Here is a 23,417-nt window from a genome sequence, read left to right as displayed (position 1 = left end):
TATTCTTTACTCAATCTTAAATTTCTTTCCATTTCAATTTTTAATAATATTTGTCATCAAGGGGCAGATTGATGAGTTTGGAAAACTCTAAATTAATATTGTGATGACTAAACATTATTAATATAATTAATTGCAAAATTAATTTTGGATTAAATGATGATTAAAATAATTTTGCAATGCATGTTTATATTTTGGCCGAAATAAAAAGAAAATGTTGCTAGCCCAATGTTAAATATTCAGCATTGATATGAAGTTAGTCTCTTATGGCTGAATGGTAGATATGTCACTTGGGCCAGAATGAATTTTGTTGCTCCAAGCCCAATTATGATCTATGCTAAGTGATCCAATGCTTGATCCAAAAATCCATCAGGAAAGCAAATGTTATCATTTGCCTTGAGCCTTCCAACGGACTCCATTTTCTCATTAAGGATGGATTTCAAAATTTAACTTGGTAGCATTGGAAACATAAATGAGAGAGAGAACATGAGTGACATGATTGATGTGTTTAAGCTACACGGCACTCTAGCAAGGGAAGTAAAAGCAACTTTTTCAATTAAATTGTTTAACTCATTTAATTGCTTTTCTTCCAAGTTGTTTATTCTCTCTCATCTCTTTCTTCATCTTGTTTCGGTCATTACCCAGCAACCATGGAAGCTACACCTACTCACCGAAAAGAAGATGGAGCAAGTATCAAGACCATCATGATGATGGCAAAAAAACATAACAAAATAAAAGTATGCTGTGGCTGAGATTTTCACCAAAAATGGTAAGATTTGGTGAGGTAATCTCGAGCTCCTCATACCCAAAAAGAAAGAAGGAGATTCGGCCAGCAAGGAGGAGATCCTTAGAGGCATGGCTTGTCTTTGATTCTGCTCAACCACCACAAGAAGTAGCTAGAGTGGCGAAGTGATGGAAGAGGCACAGATTGAAGCAGATAAAATCATCATCATCATGAAACATCAAGGGCCAGAAATCCATCTTGGAGAGCAAGCCAAGGATGGAGAGCTCGGATTGATGAAGAGTGATGACCAAGGAAGAACTAGAGGTATTTGCATATTGGATTTTGCATGGGTTACCTACTCTCTCTTTGGCCGAACCGGTTTTGTGTAAAGGAAAAGAAGTTAAGCTTGGTTTTTGTTTCAATTGTGAAGGCTTCTCCTCTCTATAAAAGGGGTGAACAGTCACGGTTTGATTCAAGGAGAAAGTGTGAGAGTGCAAGGCACAGAAGTCTCATAGCTACCTAAGTTTATAGATTTTCTTCTCTTTCAATGTATTTTGTTTTGTATTTTTCTGTTTAATTTTGTCATGTCTTGAATCTCATGGAAAAAGGCAAACAGTGAGGTTTGTATGGAAAAGCCATAGAGCGGAAAAAGGCAGAGAGTGCAAAATTGAAAGAAAAAGCCATAGATGTCGTTAGAGTTCCTTTGTACGTCTATGTTGTGTTTCATGATTCTGTGGGAATCCCCTTGTAAGTTGGGTTAGCACTTTACAGTCTATAATCAAGAAGATTATAGTGAAATTCCATCATAGTTGTGATGGAGACTGGATGTAGGCTGCATTGCACTTAGCAGCTGAACCAGGATATATCTGGGTGTAATTTTCTCTCTCTACTACTCCATTTCTATTTCTACTACATAGGAGCTAAAACCAAAAATATCTCGTGCCTAGTGATGAGACAAAAATAAAAGTCTCGTGGCTAGGGACGAGACAAAAACAGAAAAGTCTCTTCAAAGACCAGAAAGTGTAATCAAGCAAAAAGGGGGCTAAGATTCAACCCCCCTTCTCTTAGCCACTGAAACCATCAGGCGTGATATGAATCAATGCTAAATAAGGTAAGTTTTGGGCTAGTGTGGCACGCACAAACTTCTCGTGGCATGCCTGAGTTTGGAAGACACTCCTAAGGCCTAAATTGAGCTATGGCATGGCATGCCTTCTCTTGATTGGTCAGAGCGTGGCATGGCCAACCCTTGGCATGGCATGCCCTTCATCTTGAAGTGCTTCCAGGGACTTCTCTTGGTTAGGGCATGGCACACTCTTTTCTTCACATGGCACACCCTTAAATTTGAATGGCTCCAGGAGTTTGTGGGCTTGCTTGGTGTGAAATTTAGGCTTTTGGGCATGTAGAATTGAAGCTGGGCGTGTAGGAGGGCTGGGCGTAGCACGACATGTCTTGGATGTTTTAGGCGTGCCACTTGCTTGTCTGGGCGTGGAACGCCATGGATTTTTCCCCTCTCAACGTTGATTTCTAATATGCAAAGACGAAGGTCGTTCACATTTCAAAATAAGTGTCTACCATAGACCTATGCATATCATTGTGAAACTCTGGATGATAGCTTTTCAACACCATTGAAATTGTTTCATTTGGACTTCTCTTACTTAAGTTATAGTTATTGGAGTCTGAAGAGGTTAAGATGGACATCATTTATGAATTTTCTCCTAGAGTTAATTTTCGCTAGGGCGTGGCACATCCTCTTGTAACAGTCCAGACCACCCGCTAGCACGATATTGTCTGCTTTGGCACACAAGGCCTCACGATTTCACCTTTGACGATAGGGATGATAGCCGAAGCCCCCCACACTCACTCATCAAAACGCGTCATGCTAGGAAGATGTATCCACACCCTTATAAGGCATGCTTCATTCCCCTCCCAACCGATGTAGGACTTTACAATCCACCCTCCTAAGGGAGCCCAACGCCCTCGTTGGCACATTGATCTGGGCTCCGGCTCTGATACCATCTGTAACAGTCCAGACCACTCGCTAGCACGATATTGTCCGCTTTGGCACACAAGACCTCACAATTTTTCTTTTGACGATAGAGATGATAGCCGAAGCCTCCCACACTCACTCGTCAAAATGTGTCATGCTAGGGAGAGGTATTCATACCTTTATAAGGCATGCTTCATTCCCCTTCCCAACCGATGTGGGACCTTACACCTCTCTTGACTGGCCAAGGCGTGGCGCAGTTTGGCACGCCTTCTTTGTGCTTGCTCCTAGGGTTTGGTTTTGAACAAGGTGTGGCACACCCTTGCTTTAGACCATGGGGCATGGCAGGCTTGGTTCTTCTCCCCCAAGGCGTGGCATGCCTTGGCATGCATGTGACACGCCTTGGTTCCTTATTGTTTGGGTATGACATGCTCTGTCCCTGGCGCGGCACACCTGGCTTGATGATTATGGAGTGTGGCACGTGATGAGCGGATAATTTATACGCTTTTTAGCATTATTTTTAGGTAGTTTTTAGTAGGATCTAGCTACTTTTTAGCATATTTTTATTAGTTTTTAAGCAAAATTCACATTTTTGGACTTTCTTATGAGTTTGTGTGTTTTTTGTGATTTCAGGTATTTTCTGGCTGAAATTGAGGGACCTGAGCAAAAATCTGATTCAGAGGCTGAAAAAGGACTGCTGATGCTGTTGGATTCTGACCTCCCTGAACTCAAAATGGATTTTCTGGAGCTACAGATACCAAATGGCGCGCTCTCAATTGCGTTGTAAAGTAGACATCCAGGGCTTTTTAGCAATATATAATAGTTCATACTTTGCCTGAGTTTTGACAATGCAAACTGGCGTTCGAACGCCAATTTCCTGCTCTATTCTGGCGTTAAACGCCAGAAACATGATACAAGCTATAGTTAAATGCCCAAATTGGCATAAAAGCTGGCGTTTAACTCCAAGAAAAGTCTCTACACATGAAAGCTTTAATGCTCAACCCAAGCACACACCAAGTGGGCCCGGAAGTGGATTTCTGCATCATTTACTTATTTCTGTAAATCCTAATAACTAGTCTAGTATAAATAGGACTTTTTACTATTGTATTTTCATCTTTGGATTATCCTTAGATCATCTTCGATCAGTTTTATGCTATCTTAGACTTTTATGGGGGCTGGCCATTCGGCCATACCTGGACCTTCATCACTTATGTATTTTCAACGGTGGAGTTTCTACACCTCATAGATTAAGGTGTAGAGCTCCACAGTTCCTCGAGTATTAATGCAAAGTACTATTGTTCTTCTATTCAATTCAAGCTTATTCTTATTCCAAGATATTCATTCGCACACAAGAACATGATGAATGTGATGATCAAGTGACACTCATCACCATTCTCACTTATGAACGAGTGCCTGACAAACACTTTCGTTCTACATGAAAACAAGCTTGAATGCATATATCTGAGATTAGAACCTTCGTGGTATAGGCTAGAAACAATTGGCAGCATTCCTGAGATCCGGAAAGTCTAAACCTTGTTTGTGGTATTCCGAGTAGGATCTGGGAAGGGATGACTGTGACGAGCTTCAAACTCGCAACTGTGGGGCGCAGTGACAGTGCGCAAAAGGATCATTGGATCTTATTCTGACACGATCAAGAAACGATAGCTGATTAGCCATGCGGTGGCTATGCCTGGTATTTTTCATCCGAGACGAGAAATCCGACAGTTGATTAGCCGTACAGAAACCGTAGAGGACCATTTTCACTGAGAGGACGGGAGGTAGCCATTGACAATGGTGATCCCCAACATACAGCTTGCCATGGAAAGGAGTATGAATGATTGAATGAAGACAGTAGGAAAGCAGAGATTCAGAAGGAATGACTCATCTTCAAATGCTTATCTGAAATTCCCACCAATAAATTACATAAGTATCTCTATCTTTATTTTATGTTTATTTATCTTTTAGTTTTCAAAATTCCATAACCATTTGAATCCGCCTGACTGAGATTTATAAGATGACCATAGCTTGCTTCAAGCCGACAATTTCCGTGGGATCGACCCTTACTCACGTAAGGTATTACTTGGATGACCCAGTGCACTTGCTGGTTAGTTGTGCAGAATTGTGAGGAAAGTGTTGAGATTACGATTGCGTGTATCAAGTTTTTGGTGCCATTGTCAGAGATCACAATTTTCGTTCACCAAGTTTTTAGCGCTGTTGCCGGAGATTATTCGAGTTTGGACAACTGACGGTTCATCTTGTTGCTTAGATTATGTAATTTTCTTTTTATTTTGTCTTCAGAATTTTTAAGAATGAATTCTAGAGTTTCAGATGATGCTTTTATCATCACAGGAGCTAGTTGATTCCCATCAATTTGGCTATTGTATGTAATGTTTTGCTGAAGCTTGGCTAGCCATGTCTAATCTTTTTAGACTGAAGCTTTATACTAACATTGCATGATTCCTGGAATTCTTATTAAAAATTTTGAGTTTTTTTATTTTCTTTTACAAAATAATTTTTGAAAAAAAAATACAAAAAAATTATAAAATCATAAAACAAAAAAATATTTTCTTGTTTGAGTCTAGTGTCAAATTTTAAGTTTGGTGTCAATTGCATGTTTTTAATTTTCCCTAAAAATTTTTTCGAACACTCATGCATGGTGTTCTTCATGATCTTCAAGTTGCTCTTGATAAGTCTCCTTGTTTGATCTTAAAAATTTCTTGTTTTGAGTCTTTTCTTATTTTTCATATGCATTTTCAAATTTTTAGAGTTAAAAGCTTAAAAATTTCTAAGTTTGGTGTCTTGCATGTCTTTCTTTTCTTAAAAATTTTCAAAAAAATATGTTCTTGATGTTCATCATGATCTTCAAAATGTTCTTGGTGTTCATCTTGACATTCAAAGTGTTCTTGCATGCATCATTGGTTTTGATCCAAAATTTTCATGTTTTGAGTCATTTTTGTGTTTTTCTCTCTCCTCATTAAAAATTCAAAAATAAAAAATATCTTTCTCTTATTTCTCTCATAAATTTCGAAATTTTGGGTTGACTGAGTCAAAAATTTTTAAAATTTAGTTGTTTCTTGTTAGTCAAGTCAAAATTTCAATTTAAAAAAAAAATCCTATCTTTTTAAAACTTTTTCAAAAATCAAATCTTTTTCATTTTTATTTTTTTGAAAAAAATTTTTAAATTGATTTTCAAAATATTTCTCTTATTTTTATTTCATATTTTCAAAAATCTTGCTAACAATTAAGGATTTGATTCAAAAAAATTTAAGTTTGTTACTTTCTTATTAAGAAAGGTTCAATCTTTAAATTTTAGAATCATATCTTTTAGTTTCTTGTTAGTCAAGTCATCAACTTTAATTTCAAAAATCAAATATTTTTAATTTCTTTTTCAATAATATTTTTTCAATCATATCTTTTTCAAATCATATCTTTTTCAAATTTTAATTTCAAACTCTTTTTCTAACTTCTTATCTTTTCAAAATTTACTATTTCTTATCTTTTTCAAAACCACCTAACCACTTTCTCACTTTTGATTTTCGAAAACTCCTCACCCTTTTTCAAAATTCTTTTAATTAACTAATTGTTTTAAATTTTAATTTAATTTTATTTCTTCTCTTAATTTTTGAATTCTAACTAAATCTTAAAATAAAAACAAAAATATTTTCCTTTCCTTTTAATTATTTTCGAAAACTCTCTCCCTCTTCTCCTTCTATTTATTTTATTTATTTACTAACACTACTCCTCCACTCATAAAAAATTTGAACCCTCTCCCTCTCTCTGATTTCGAATTTCTCTCTTTCTTTCCTCATTCTTATTCTTCTTCTCTTCTACTCTCATAAGGGACTCTCTGTGTTGTGACAAAGAAGATCCCTATTATTTATGTTCTCTTCTTTTTCATATGAGCGGGAGCAAGGACAAGAACATTTTTGTTGAAGCTGACCCTGAACCTGAAAGGACTCTGAAGAAGAAGCTAAGAGAAGCTAAAGCACAATAATCCAGAGAAAACCTTATAGAGAATCTCGAAAAAGAAGTAATAGCCGAACCCAACAACAATAATAATGCAAGGAAGGTTCTTGGTGATTTTACTACACCAATTTCCAACTTCCATGGAAGAAGCATCTCAATCCCTGCCATTAGAGCAAACAATTTCGAGCTTAAGTCTCAATTAGTTTCTCTGATGCAACAGAATTGCAAGTTTTATGACTTCCATTAGAAGATCCTTTTCAGTTCTTAACTGAATTCTTGTAGATCTGTGATATTGTTAAGACCAATGGAGTTGATCCCAAGGTCTATAAGCTCATGCTTTTCCCTTTTGCTGTAAGAAACAGAACTAGAATATGGTTGGACTCTCGACCTAGAGATAGCCTGAACTCTTGGGATAAACTGGTCACAGCTTTCTTAGCCAAATTCTTTCCTCCTCAAAAGCTGAGCAAGCTTAGAGTGGATGTTCAAACCTTCAGGAAAAAAGAAGGTGAATCCCTCTATGAAGCTTGGAAAAGATACAAGCAATTAACCAAAAAGTGTCCTTCTGACATGCTCTCAGAATGGACCATCCTATATATATTCTATGATGGTCTGTCTGAATTGTCTAAGATGTCATTGGACCATTCTGTAGGTGGATCTATTCACCTGAAGAAAACACCTGCAGAAGCTCAGGAACTCATTGAAATGGTTGCAAATAACCAGTTCATGTACACCTCTGAAAGGAATCCTGTGAGTAATGGGACGCCTCAGAGGAAGGGAGTTCTTGAAATTGATGCTCTGAATGCCATATTGGCTCAGAACAAAATATTGACTCAGCAAGTCAATATGATTTCTCAGAGTCTGAATGGATTGCAAAATGCATCCAACAGTACTAAAGAAGCATCTTCTGAAGAAGAAGCTTATGATCTTGAGAACCCTGCAATGGCAGAGGTGAATTACATGGGTGAAGCCTATGGAAACACCTATAATCCCTCATGGAGAAATCATCTAAATTTCTCATGGAAGGATCAACAAAAGCCTCAACAAGGCTTTAACAATAATAATGGTAGAAGAAACAGGTTTAGCAATGGCAAGCCTTTTTCACCATCCTCTCAGCAACAGACAGAGAATTCTGAGCAGAACCCATCTAGCTTAGCAAATATAGTCTCTGATCTATCTAAGGTCACTCTCAGTTTCATGAATGAAACAAGGTCCTCCATCAGAAACTTGGAGGCACAAGTGGGTCTGCTGAGTAAAAGGGTTACTGAAACTCCTCCTAGCACTCTCCCAAGCAATACAGAAGAGAATCTCAAAAGAGAATGCAAGGCCATAATTGTGACCAACATGGCCAAACCTGGAGAGAGTGAAAAGGCAGTGATTCCTAGTGAGGAAGGCCTTAGGGAACGTCCACTGGCCATTAAGAAGTACCCCAATGAGGAACCAAAGAAATCTGAGGCTCATACAGAGACCATAGAGATTCCATTGAACATATTTTTACCATTCATGAGCTCTGATGACTATTCATCTTCTGAAGAAGATGAAGACATTACTGAAGGGCAAGTTGCCCAATATTTAGGAGCAATCATGAAGCTGAATGCCAAGCTATTTGGTAATGAGACTTGGGAGGATGAACATCCATTGCTCATTAATGAACTGAATACCTGGATTCAGCAAACTTTACCTCAAAAGAAACAGGATCATGGTAAATTCTTAATACCATGTACCATAGGCACCATGACCTTTGAGAAGGCTCTGTGTGACCTAGGGTCAGGTATTAACCTCATGCCACTCTCTGTAATGGAGAAACTAGGAATCTTTGAGGTACAAGCTGCAAGAATCTCACTAGAGATGGCAGACAAATCAATGAAACAGGCTTATGGACTAGTAGAGGACGTGCTAGTGAAGGTTGAAGGCCTTTACATCCCTGCTGTTTTTATAATCCTAGACACTGGGAAAGATGAGGATGAAGCCATCATCCTTGGCAGACCTTTCCTAGCCATAGCAAAAGCTGTGATTGATGTTGACAGAGGAGAGTTGGTTCTTCAATTGAATGAGGACTACCTTGTATTCAAGACTCAAGGTTCTCCTTCTGTACACATGGAGAAGAAGCGTGAAAAGCTTCACTCAATACAGAGTCAAACAAAATCCCCACATTCAAACTCTAAGTTTGGTGTTGGAAGGCCATAACCAAACTCTAAGTTTGGTGTTGAGAGGCCATGGTGCACGAAATTGCAATCACACTTTGCAATCCCGCACAACTAACCAGCAAGTGTACTGGGTCGTCCAAGTAATACCTTACGTGAGTAAGGGTCGATCCCACGGAGATTGTCGGCTTGAAGCAAGCTATGGTTATCTTGTAACTCTTAGTCAGGATATCGGAAATTATCAGGATTGATTGTGAAAAGCAAAAGAACATGAAATAAGTACTTGTTTTGCAGTAATGGAGAATAGGTTGAGGTTTTGGAGATGCTCTGTCTTCTGAACCTCTGCTTTCCTACTGTATTCTTCTTCAAACACGCTAGGATCCTTCCATGGCAAGCTGTATGTAGGGTTTCACCGTTGTCAATGGCTACCTCCCATCCTCTCAGTGGAAATGTTCAACGCACCCTGTCACGGCACGGCTATCCAGCTGTCGGTTCTCGATCATGTCGGAATAGAATCCAGTGATTCTTTTGCGTCTGTCACTAACGCCCCACAATCGCGAGTTTGAAGCTCGCCACAGTCATTCAATCATTGAATCCTACTCAGAATACCACAGACAAGGTTTAGACCTTCCGGATTCTCTTGAATGCCGCCATCAATTCTAGCTTATACCACGAAGATTCTGATTAAGGAATCCAAGAGATATCTACTCAATCTAAGGTAGAACGGAGGTGGTTGTCAGGCACGCGTTCATAGTTGAGAATATGATGAGTGTCACGGATCATCACATCCATCCGGGTTAAGAACAAGTGATATCTTAGAACGGAAGCAAGCATGATTGAATAAGAAACAGTAGTAATTTGCATTAATCCATCAAGACACAGCAGAGCTCCTCACCCCCAACCATGGGGTTTAGAGACTCATGCCGTAGAAGGTACACAAAGAAACGTGTAAAGTGTCATGAGGTACAGATACAATGTCAAAAGATCCTATTAATAGTAAGCTAGTAACCTAGGGTATACAGAAATGAGTAAATGACGTAAAAATCTACTTCTGGGTCCACTTAATGTGTGCTTGGGCTGAGCATTGAAGCTTTCATGTGTAGAGACTTTTTCTGGAGTTAAACGCCAGCTTTCATGCCAGTTTGGGCGTTTAACTCCAATTTTTATGCCAGTTCCAGCGTTAAACGCTGGAAATTCTGAAGCTGATTTGCAACGCCGGTTTGGGCCATCAAATCTCGGGCAAAGTATGGACTATTATACATTGCTGGAAAGCCCAGGATGTCTACTTTCCAACGCCGTTGAGAGCGCGCCAATTGGGCTTCTGTAGCTCCAGAAAATCCACTTCGAGTGCAGGGAGGTCAAAATCCAACAGCATCTGTAGTCCTTTTCAGCCTCTAAATCATATTTTTGCTCAGGACCCTCAATTTCAGCCAAAAAATACCTGAAATCACAGAAAAATACATAAACTCATAGTAAAGTCCAGAAAAGTGAATTTTAACTAAAAACTAAGAAAAATATACTAAAAACTAACTAAAATATACTAAAAACATACCGAAAACAATGCCAAAAAGCGTATAAATTATCCGCTCATCACAACACCAAACTTAAATTGTTGCTTGTCCCCAAGCAACTGAAAATCAAAATAGAATAAAAAGAAGAGAATATACTATAGACTCCAAAATATCAAGGAAACTCAACTCCAATTAGATGAGCGGGACTAGTAGCTTTTTGCTTCCGAACAGTTTTGGCATCTCACTTTATCCTTTGAAGTTCAGAATGATTGGCATCTATAGGAACTCAGAACTCAGATAGTGTTATTGATTCTCCTAGTTAAGTATAATGATTCTTGAACATAGCTAGTGTATGAGTCTTGGCTGTGGCCCAAAGCACTCTGTCTTCCAGTATTACCACCGGATACATACATGCCACAGACACATACTTGGGTGAACCTTTTCAGATTGTGACCCAGCTTTGCTAGAGTCCCCAATTAGAGGTGTCCAGGGTTCTTAAGCACACTTTTTTTGCCTTGGATCACAACTTTATTTCTTTCTTTTTCTTTCTTTTTTTTTCTGAAATTTTTTTTGAATTCACTGCTTTTTCTTGCTTCAAGAATCAATTTGATGATTTTTCAGATCCTCAATAACAGTTCTCCTTTTCCTTCATTCTTTCAAGAGCCAACAATTTTAACATTCTTAAAACAACAAATTCAAAAGACATATGCACTGTTCAAGCATTCATTCAGAAAACAAAAAGTATTGTCACCACATCAAACTAATTCAACTGGTTTCAAAGATAATTTTGAAATCCTGTACTTCTTGTTCTTTTGTGATTAAAGCACTTTTCATCTAAGAGAGGTGATGGATTTATAGGACATTCATAGCTTTAAGACATGAATTTTAAAATTTTTTATTAATTATGAATTAAGAACAAGACTCAAAAATAGATATAAGATGAGATTAGTAAAAAAATAGAAAAAAAAAATTTAAATAGGCTTCTAATGATAGAGGTTTTCACAGAGTTGGGACTCAACAACCTTGATTTTGAGAAGTGGATGCTCCCTCAAATTGAGGGGAGAATTTTTGGCGTTTCAGTTCTTGAAGTTCACGCCCCTGCTTCTCTTGTTCCTTCAGCAATTTGCAGAGCATGCAGTTCTGATTCTGCTGTTCTTCCTTAAGTTGCTCCATAGTTTCTTGCAACTTGGTGATAGATGCTTCTAGGCTGGCCCAGTAGCCAATTTCAGGAAATTCAGGGAGGAACTCCTGCGCCCTCTTTTTGATAGAGTTGTCTTGCATTTGTCCTTCCATTGACTTCTTGGTGATTGGATGTTCAATGGGTATGAATTCATCTACTCCCATCTTTACCCCAGCCTCTTTACAGAGCAAGGAGATCAAGCTTGGGTAAGCCAGTTTAGCTTCAGTGGAATTCTTATTTGCAATTGTGTAGATCTCACAAGCAATCAGATGATGAACCTCCACTTCTTTTCCAAGCATAATGCAATGAATCATCACTGCTCTCTTGATGGTGACCTCAGAACGGTTGCTAGTGGGCAATATGGAACGCCCAATAAAGTCTAGCCAACCTCTTGCAATTGGTTTGAGGTCTCCCCTCTTGAGTTAGTTTGGGACACCCTTTGAATTGGTTATCCACTTAGTTCCAGGAAGGCATATGTCCTCTAGAACTTGATCCAACCCTTTATCTGCTCTCACCATTCTCCTATTAAAGGATTCAGGATCATCTTGCAGTTGAGGAAATTTGAAGATTTCTCTTATTTTGTCCAGATGGAAGTAGATAACTTTCCCTCTGACCATGGTTCTGTAAGTATGGAAAGCAGTTCCAGTCATTCTCTGCTTATCTGTTAGCCACAGATTTGAGTAGAATTCCTGAACCATATTTCTTCCAACTTTTATCTCAGGATTGGTTAGAACTTCCCATCCTCTATTTCGAATTTGCTCTTGGATCCCCGGATATTCATCTTCTTTCAGATCGAATTTGACTTCCGGGATCACTGACCTTAGACCCATTCTTTGGATTATTCTCTTTCTTTCCTCTTAAATTGGTTTGTTTTCCCTTAGGAGCCATGATCTTGATGAATCTTGGCTTAGTGATCACGGAAAAGCACACCAAACTTAGAGGTTTGCTTGTCCTCAAGCAAAAGAAAGGACAGAGGAGAGAGAGGAAAAGAGCAAATTCGAATGGTGTGGGGGAATAGGGAGGCCGAACGTGTATTTATAAGGGAGGGAGGAGAGATTTCGAAAATTTGGAAGGAGATTTGAGAAGATATGGAAAGAATTTGAGAGAAAGTTGAGTTTTTGAACAAGATTTGGGAAGGATTTGAGAGAGATTTGAAGAATGATTTTGATTTTTGAAGATTTGAAGGTGAATGATGAAAGGTTGAAATGTGTTTATGTAGAAAAGTATGGGTCAAAAAAGGAAATTTTGAAAAAAATTTGATTGGAAAGCAAAATCTCAGTCCCCCACCTTTCTGGCGTTAAACGCCCAGAATGGCATCCATTCTGGCGTTTAACGCCCATTTGCTAGCCATTGTGGGCGTTTAACGCCCAGCCAGGTACCCTGGCTGGCGTTAAACGCCAGAATCCCCTTTGTCACTGGGCGTTTTGTTAAACGCCCAGGATGCTGCACACCTTGCGTTAAACACCCAGAATGGTGCCCATTCTGGCGTTTAACGCCCAAAATGGCACCCTTACTGGCGTTAAATGCCCAGAATGGTGCCCATTCTGGCGTTTAACGCCCAAAGTACCCCTTACTGGCGTTTTTTCGCCAGTAAGCTCTTTTTCTCTGCTTTTTGCACTGAATCCTTCTGTAACTCTGTGAATTCCTTCAATTTTGATAATTGCCACTGTAGAAATAAAACATATAACCTGCTAATGACTGGGTTGCCTCCCAGCAAGCGCTTCTTTATTGTCTTTAGCTGGACCTTTACTGAGGATCATTCCAGCCTCAGTTTTGAGCATTCCTGCTCAAAATTGCTTTCAAGGTAATGCTTGATCCTCTGTCCATTGACAATGAACTTTTTGTCAGAATCAATATCCTGAAGCTCAACATATCCATATGGTGACACTCCTGTAATCACATACGGACCCCTCCACCGGGATTTAAGTTTTCCTGGGAACAATCTGAGCCTAGAGTTGAAGAGCAGAACTTTTTGTCCTAGCTCAAAGACTCTGGATGACAACTTCTTGTCATGCCACTTCTTTGCCTTTTCTTTATAAATCTTTGCATTTTCAAAGGCACTGAGTCTAAATTCATCTAGCTCATTTAGCTGGAGTAATCTCTTTTCACCAGCTAACTTAGCATCCAGGTTTAGGAATCTGGTTGCCCAGTAGGCTTTATGTTCCAGTTCCACGGGCAAATGACAGGCCTTGCCATACACAAGTTGGTATGGTGAGGTTCCTATTGGGATCTTAAATGCTGTTCTGTATGCCCACAGAGCATCATCTAAGCTCCTTGCCCAATCCTTTCTTCGGGCCATCACAGTCCGTTCTAGGATTCTTTTTAGCTCTCTGTTAGAGACTTCAGCTTGCCCATTTGTCTGTGGATGATACGGGGTAGCCACTTTGTGGCTAATTCCATATCGGACCATCGCAGAGTACAGCTGTTTATTGCAGAAATGAGTGCCCCCATCACTGATTATGACTCTGGGAACACCGAATCTGCTGAAGATGTGTTTCTGGAGGAATTTCAGCACGATCTTGGTATCATTAGTGGGTGTAGCAATTGCTTCTACCCACTTAGATACATAGTCCACTGCCACCAGAATGTAAGTGTTTGAGTATGATGGTGGGAATGGACCCATAAAGTCAATTCCCCATACATCAAACAACTCAATCAATAAGATCCCTTGTTGAGGCATGGCGTATCCATGAGGTAAGTTACCAGCTCTTTGGCAGCTGTCACAGTTACGCACAAACTCTCGGGCATCTCTATAGAGAGTAGGCCAGTAGAAGCCACATTGGAGGACCTTAGTGGCTGTTCGCTCACTTCCAAAATGTCCCCCATACTGTGATCCATGGCAATGCCACATGATTCTCTGTGCTTCTTCTCTGGGTACACATCTGTGGATCATTCCGTCTGCACATCTCTTAAAGAGATATGGCTCATCCCATAGGTAGTACTTGGCATCTGAAATTAATTTCTTTCTTTGCACTCTGCTGTACTCCTGTGGTATGAACCTCACAGCTTTATAATTTGCAATATCTGCAAACCATGGAGCTTCCTGGATGGCAAAGAGTTGCTCATCTGGGAAAGTCTCAGAGATCTCAGTAGAAGGGAGGGACGCCCCAGCTACTGGTTCTATTCGGGACAGATGATCAGCTACCTGGTTCTCTGTCCCTTTTCTGTCTCTTATTTCTATATCAAACTCTTGCAGAAGCAACACCCATCTTATAAGCCTGGGTTTTAAATCCTGCTTTGTGAGTAAGTATTTAAGAGCAGCATGGTCAGTGTACACAATCACCTTGGATCCCACTAGATAGGATCTAAACTTGTCAATGGCATAGACCACTGCAAGTAACTCTTTTTCTGTGGTTGTGTAATTCTTCTGTGCATCATTTAGAACACGGCTGGCATAATAAATGACGTGCAGAAGCCTGTTATGCCTCTGTCCCAACACTGCACCAATGGCATGGTCACTGGCATCACACATTAGTTCAAATGGCAATGTCCAATCTGGTGCAGAGATGACTGGTGCTGTGACCAGCTTGGCTTTCAAGGTCTCAAATGCCTGCAGACACTGTGTGTCAAACACAAATGGTATGTCAGCAGCTAGCAGGTTGCTCAAAGGTTTTGCAATTTTCGAAAAATCCTTTATGAACCTTCTGTAGAATCCTGCATGCCCCAGAAAGCTTCTGATTGCCTTAACATTGGCAGGTGGTGGTAATTTTTCAATTACCTCTACCTTTGCCTTATCCACCTCTATTCCCCTGCTTGAAATTTTGTGCCTAAGGACAATTCCTTCAGTTACCATAAAGTGACATTTCTCCCAGTTTAAAACCAGGTTAGTCTCTTGGCACCTTTTCAGGACAAGTGCTAGGTGGTCAAGACAGGAGCTGAATGAGTCTCCATATACTGAGAAGTCATCCATGAAGACTTCCAGAAATTTCTCCACCATATCAGAGAAGATGGATAACATGCATCTCTGAAAGGTTGCCGGAGCATTACACAGGCCAAAAGGCATCCTCCTGTAAGCAAACATGCCAGAAGGGCAAGTAAATGCTGTTTTCTCTTGATCCTGAGGATCTACTGCAATTTGGTTGTAACCTAAATAGCCATCCAAAAAGCAGTAATAATCATGACCAGCTAGTCTTTCTAGCATTTGGTCTATGAATGGTAAAGGAAAATGATCCTTTCTGGTGGCTGTATTGAGCCTTCTGTAATCAATACACATACGCCACCCTGTGACTGTTCTTGTAGGAACCAGTTCATTTTTTTCATTATGAACCACTGTCATGCCTCCCTTTTTGGGGACAACTTGGACAGGGCTCATCCAGGGGCTATCAGAAATAGGATAAATAATCCCAGCCTCTTGTAATTTAGTGACCTCTTTCTGCACCACTTCCTTCATGGCTGGATTTAGCCTCCTTTGTGGTTGGACCACTGGTTTGGCATTATCCTCCAACAGGATCTTGTGCATGCATCTAGCTGGGCTAATGCCCTTAAGATCACTTATGGACCACCCAAGAGTTGTCTTGTGTGTCCTTAGCACTTGAATCAGTGCTTCCTCTTCCTGTGGATTTAAAGCAGAGCTTATAATCACTGGAAAAGTGTCACCCTCTCCCAGAAATGCATACTTCAGGGATGGTGGTAGTGGTTTGAGTTCAGGTTTGGGAGGCTTATCCTCCTCCTGAGGAATTTTCAAAAATTCCTTTATTTCTTCTGTTTCTTCTTGATCAGGCTGAGCATCCTTGAAGATGTTCTCAAGCTCTGATTCTAGACTCTCAGTCATATTGATCTCTTCCACCAAAGAGTCAATAATGTCAGCACCCATGTAGTCATTAGGTGTGTCTGGATGCTGCATAGCTTTTACAGCATTCAACTTGAACTCATCCTCATTGACTCTCAGGGTTACTTTCCCTTTTTGTACATCAATGAGAGTTCGTCCAGTTGCTAGGAAAGGTCTTCCTAGAATGAGAGTTGCACTCTTGTGCTCCTCCATTTCCAGCACCACAAAGTCAGTTGGAAAGGCGAATGGCCCAACCTTGACAATCATGTCCTCTATTATGCCTGATGGATGTTTAATGGAGCCATCAGCAAGTTGGAGGCATATCCGGGTTGGTTTGACTTCTTCAGTCAACCCAAGCTTTCTGATAGTGGATGCAGGTATTAGATTGATGCTTGCTCCAAGATCACATAGGGCTGTCTTGGTGCAAGCACCTTCTAATGTGCATGGTATCATAAAGCTTCCTGGATCTTGAAGCTTTTCTGGTAAGCTCTTCAGAATGACTGCACTGCATTCTTCAGTGAGAAATACTTTTTCAGTTTCTCTCCAATCCTTCTTATGACTTAAGATCTCTTTCATGAACTTAGCATAAGAAGGTATTTGCTCAAGTGCCTCTGCAAACGGAATCTTTATTTCAAGAGTCCTTAGGTAGTCTGCAAAGCGGGCAAATTGCTTATCCTGTTTCGCTTGGCGGAGTTTCTGAGGATAAGGCATCTTGGCTTTATATTCTTCAACCTTAGTTGCTGCAGGTTTATTCCTTACAGAAGTGGTTGAAGAAGCCTTTTTAGAGAGATTACTGTCAGCACTCTCAGGTGTCTGATCCTCCCTTGGCTTCTGAACGCCAGGATTGGGTGAAGATTGGGCGTTCAACGCTAACTTCTCCCCCTTTTCTGGCGTTTGAACGCCAGAACTGGGCAGGGAATGGACGTTTAACGCCAGCTTTCCCCCTTTTCTGGCGTTTGAACGCCAAAAGTATTCCTCTCTGGGCTCTTACTGTCCTCAGAGGGATTTTGGACAGTGGTTTGGTTATCCTCTGTCAATTGTTCCTTATTTGGCTTTTTGCTGCTTTGAGCAGTGTTATTCAATGTCTTCCCACTCCTCAGTTGAACTGCTTGACATTCTTCTGTTATCTGTTTAGATATTTGCTATTTTGCCTGATTCAATTGCAGTTCTATGTTCTTGTTAGCAATCTTAGTTTCTTGGAGCATCTCTTTAAATTCTGCTAATTGTTTTGTCATCAGGTGCAATTGTTGATTAAGCTCAATCATCTGCTCTTGAGGATTAGGATCAGTGGCTGCTGCCATGACTTCCTCTTTTGTAGAGAACTCATTGCTAGAGTACAAATGTTGATTTCTAGCAACAGTGTCTATAAGCTCTTGAGCCTCTTCAATTGTCTTCCTCATGTGTATAGATCCACCAGCTGAGTGGTCTAAAGACATCTGGGCTTTTTCTGTAAGCCCATAGTAGAAGATGTCTAACTGTACCCACTCTAAAAACATTTCAGAGGGGCATTTTCTTAGCATACCTCTATACCTCTTCCAGGCATTATAAAGGGATTCATTATCCTCTTGTTTAAAGCCTTGGATGTCCAGCCTTAGCTGTGTCATCCTCTTTGGAGGGTAAAAGTGATTCAGAAATTTGTCTGATAACTGTTTCCATGTCTTTATGCTTGCTGTAGGTTGGTTATTCAACCACCTCTTAGCTTGATCTCTTACAGCAAATGGAAACAGTAATAGTCTGTAGACATCCTGATCCACCTCTTTATCACGTACTGTGTCAGCAATTTGTAAGAACTGTGCCAGAAACTCAGTAGGTTCTTCCTGTGGAATACCGGAATACTGGCAATTTTGCTGCACTTTGATGGGAAGTGTACAGATGCTACTCCCATATGCAGCTGTAATGGGGTTAGCATATGACCCCAGAGTCCTTCTGGACTGATCAATTCCACTTGAGTCCATGATGGGTAAAGGGAATATGATATGAATTCACAAGTAAAATATATATATTATATATTTTTTTAATTGACCAAAAAATTAAAATAAAACAAAAGGAAAATAAAATAAATTTTCGAAAACTGAAAGAAAATAAGATCAAAGCAAATTGAAAACTAAATCAATTAATTAGTTAAAAAGATTTTGAAATTAGCAATTGGAAAGATATGATTGAAAATTATTTTGAAAAAAAAGATTTGATTTTTGAAATGAGGAGAGAGAAAAACAACAAAATGACATCAAACTTAAAATTTTTAGAAAATCAAACACTAATTTTCGAGAATTTTAAGGGAAAAACACAAAGAGGACACCAAACTTAGAATTTTTAAGGATCAAAAAGGGACTAAGGACATGCAAATTCGAAAAGAAAAGCAAAAGCATGCAATTGACACCAAACTTAAAATATGAAACTAGACTCAACTAAAAGACTCTAAACCAACAAAAATAAAACAGTCCTAATCTAAGCAACAAGATAAGCCGTCAGTTGTCCAAACTCGAACAATCCCTGGCAACGGCGCCAAAAACTTGGTGCACGAAATTGCAATCACACTTTGCAATCCCGCACAACTAACCAGCAAGTGTACTGGTTTGTCCAAGTAATACCTTACGTGAGTAAGGGTCAATCCCACGGAGATTGTCGGCTTGAAGCAAGCTATGGTTATCTTGTAACTCTTAGTCAGGATATCAGAAATTATCAGGATTGATTGTGAAAAGCAAAAGAACATGAAATAAGTACTTGTTTTGCAGTAATGGAGAATAGGTTGAGGTTTTGGAGATGCTCTGTCTTCTGAACCTCTGCTTTCCTACTGTCTTCTTTTTCAAACACGCTAGGTTCCTTCCATGGCAAGCTGTATGTAGGGTTTCACCGTTGTCAATGGCTACCTCCCATCCTCTCAGTGGAAATGTTCAACGCACCCTGTCACGGCACGGCTATCCAGCTGTCGGTTCTCGATCATGTCGGAATAGAATCCAGTGATTCTTTTGCGTCTGTCACTAACGCCCCACAATCGCGAGTTTGAAGCTCGTCACAGTCATTCAATCATTGAATCCTACTCAGAATACCACAGACAAGGTTTAGACCTTCCGGATTCTCTTGAATGCCGCCATCAATTCTAGCTTATACCACGAAGATTCTGATTAAGGAATCCAAGAGATATCTACTCAATCTAAGGTAGAACGGAGATGGTTGTCAGGCACGCGTTCATAGTTGAGAATATGATGAGTGTCACGGATCATCACATCCATCCGGGTTAAGAACAAGTGATATCTTAGAACGGAAGCAAGCATGATTGAATAAGAAACAGTAGTAATTTGCATTAATCCATCAAGACACAGCAGAGCTCCTCACCCCCAACCATAGGGTTTAGAGACTCATGCCGTAGAAGGTACACAAAGAAACGTGTAAAGTGTCATGAGGTACAGATACAATGTCAAAAGATCCTATTAATAGTAAGCTAGTAACCTAGGGTATACAGAAATGGGTAAATGACGTAAAAATCCACTTCTGGGTCCACTTAATGTGTGCTTGAGCTGAGCATTGAAGCTTTCATGTGTAGAGACTTTTTCTGGAGTTAAACGCCAGCTTTCATGCCAGTTTGGGCGTTTAACTCCAATTTTTATGCCAGTTCCAGCGTTAAACGCTGGGAATTCTGAAGCTGATTTGCAACGCCGGTTTGGGCCATCAAATCTCGGGCAAAGTATGAACTATTATACATTGCTGGAAAGCCCAGGATGTCTACTTTCCAACGCCGTTGAGAGCGCGCCAATTGGGCTTCTGTAGCTCCAGAAAATCCACTTCGAGTGCAGGGAGGTCAGAATCCAACAGCATCTGCAGTCCTTTTCAGCCTCTAAATCATATTTTTGCTCAGGACCCTCAATTTCAGCCAGAAAATACCTGAAATCACAGAAAAACACACAAACTCATAGTAAAGTCCAGAAAAGTGAATTTTAACTAAAAACTAAGAAAAATATACTAAAAACTAACTAAAATATACTAAAAACATACTGAAAACAATGCCAAAAGCGTATAAATTATCCGCTCATCAGGCCACAACCATGCTTTGATTATCTGTGAGGCTCCATGAGAGCCCACTGTCAAGCTATTGGCATTAAAGAAGCGCTTATTGGGAGGCAACCCAATTTTTATTTATCTATGTTTAAATTCCATTTTCCATTATTATTTTATATTTTCTTTAGGTTGATGATCATGTGGAGTTACAAAAATAACTGCAAAAATCAAAGCAAAATAAAAAATAACATTAGAAATAGCACACCCTGGAGAATGAGCTTACTGGCGTCTAAACGCCAGTAAGAGTAGCATAATGGGCGTTAAACGCCCAGTATGGCACTATTCTGGGCGTTTAATGCCAGAAAGAAGCAACAGACTGGCGTTTAACACCAGAAATAGGCTACAGCTTGGCGTTAAACGCCGGGAAAGGTATAAAAGCTGGCGTTCAACGCCAGAAACAGACAGCAGTCTGGTGTTAAATGCCAGTATTGCATACAGAGGGCGTTTACACGCCTAAATGGTGCAGGGATGAAAAATCCTTGACACCTCAGGATCTGTGGACCCCACAGGATCCCCACTGATAAACCACTATTTTATGATTCATATTGTGTTTAATTGTGTGGTTTTATCAAGTCTTTGCCCACTTATCCATATGATTTGCATGTAATTACAATTCCTTCCTAAAAATACTCTATGATTGAAAACATGCTTCTTTAGCTTTTATTTTCTTTTATTTAATCCTCTCTTATTACCATTAGATACCTTGATATGTGTGTTAAGTGATTTCAGGAATTACAGGGCAGGAATGGCTTAAATGATGGAAAGGAAGCATGCAAAAATGGAAGGAATAGAAAGAATTGAGGAGATAACCAGCGAGAAGTCACGTGGTCGCATGGCTAACGCAACCACGCGAAATGGAAGAAATAACAGTGACGCGCTCGCGTGCATGACGCAACCACGCGGATTGGAAGCTGCATGAACGACGCGAATGCATGGACGACGCACATGCGTGGTACGAGAAACGCTGAGTGACGCGAATGCGTGGACGACGTGGCCGCGTGACGTGCGCGATCTGCAGAATTTCAGAAGTCACTGGCAGAGTTTCTGGGTCGGATTTCAACCCAGTTTTCGGCCCAGAAACACAGATTAGAGCAAAAAAACATGCAGAGACAGGGAAAAACATTCATTCCGCATAATTCTTAGTTTTGAGATCTGAAATTTACTCCTCCCCTAGGTTTTACTCACTTGAACATTCATAATTAGGATTTTGAAGATTTTGGCTTTAGGTTTGGAGAAGAGTCTACCTCCAGTACTAGTCACTATAGTCTGTTATTTACTTTTCATTTATTCTTCCATATTCTTAATTCCTCCAGAGTTGACATTGGATTATTTTCACAAGTTATTAATATAGACTATTTTTATTTTCAATTAATCCCTTTTCATTATTATTTATTATGTCTTCTTTTATTTTCCCCATTGATTCTGTGAAGTTTATAATTATGATGAGTGAGTAGTTCCATAACTTGATTGGGAGATGATTGAAAGGAAACCTTAAGTTGAATCACTCAAGAGAGAAATTATAATTGGGTTTATTGTTGGATCACCCTCTAATCATCGACACTAGTCCTTCCCAAGGGAGAGGATTAGGACTTGTGACTAGAAACAGCTTTCCAACTTGCTTGACTTTCCTTTACCTAGAAAGGGATAACTAAGCAGAGTAACTTCCAATTATTAATTAATCTTGAGAGTACTTCAACAAGAATAGGGCTTCCAACTAATCTACTCCCAGTCAAGGCTTTTATTTAAAATTAATTAAACTCTCTAAATTAATTTCCTATTTATTAATTCAACCATTTTTAAAACACCTTATTGATAAAATAGCACATCTTTCTGCAACTCGTTGGGAGACGACCTGGGATTCATACTCCCAGTATTTTAATTTCAATATTGTGACAACCCTTCTAAATTGATACGCGAATTTTCGGCTGGTTAAGGACTGTACTTGCAACGTATTTCTATTAATAATTTCTTAACTCGCCAATTTTCGCCACGTCAATTTTTGGCGCCGTTGCCGGGGAGTTGCAACAGTGTGCTAATTTATTGATTGGCATTTATTTAATTGCAATTTTTCTTTTTATTTTGTTACTATGAGCTATACGTTTCTTTCGTTAAATGATGCGTTCACTTCCTGATCCAAGCTTGCCAGTATTTGACCCTGAGATTGAAAGAACTATTTCACGTATAAGGCAAGCTCGGCGTCGGCAAGTCCTCTCTGAGGACGAACCTGAAACGTCATCTAAGGAAGAAATAAGCTCCCTCTCTACTGATTCAGTTGATTTACGTGCAGGTGACATGGCAGCACCTAGGAGAGTCACTATCCAGGAGGAAGGAGCCCCTGATTTTACACTACAACCATTCCAGGTACACCACCCAGCAGTGGCTGTGGATTTCGAAATAAAGTCTTCGCTACTCAACTTGATGCCCAAGTTTCATGGCTTACCTGCTCAAGAGCCTATCAAGCACCTTAGGGATTTTCAGACTGCTTGTTCTACTGTTAAGCGAGATGACACTGATGAAACTTCCATTTTGTTAAAAGCCTTCCCATTCTCTCTTGAGGGAAAGGCAAGAGAGTGGTACTACACTCAACCCGGAATAATTGTTTCTAACTGGGATATGCTTAGAAGAGAATTTCTGGAGAAATTCTTTCCAGCTGAGGTTGCCGATAAACTGAGGAAAGACATGTCCATGATCGTTCAGGATGAATCTGAGACTCTCTATGAATACTTGGAACGCTTCAATAATCTTCTAGAAGCATGTCCCCACCATATGATTGACAAGATAGTGTTGTTCGGCTACTTTACACAGGGCATGAAATCTCAAGATAGGACCACATTGGAAGGTGCTAGCAATGGGTCTATGAAAAAGTACAAGACTACGGAAGAAGCTTGGCAATTGATCAGTGACTTAGCTGAATCTACTAGGAATCACAGGCAGAAACAAAGTCGGTCAAGAGCTGTTGCAGAGGTATCCACTAGCAAAGATACTGCTGCTATAGCTCCGAGCTTATGTGAAATGACTAACTTGCTGAAGTAGATGCATCTAAGTCAACAACAGGCTCAGCAAGTTCAGCCTTCTCCACCACAGCACAGC

This window comes from Arachis hypogaea, chromosome 6 (assembly GCF_003086295.3).
Source record: "Arachis hypogaea cultivar Tifrunner chromosome 6, arahy.Tifrunner.gnm2.J5K5, whole genome shotgun sequence".
NCBI classification, from domain to species: Eukaryota; Viridiplantae; Streptophyta; class Magnoliopsida; order Fabales; family Fabaceae; genus Arachis; species Arachis hypogaea.
The sequence above is the reverse complement of the archived record's forward strand: the minus strand, read 5'-3'. Positions refer to the sequence as shown.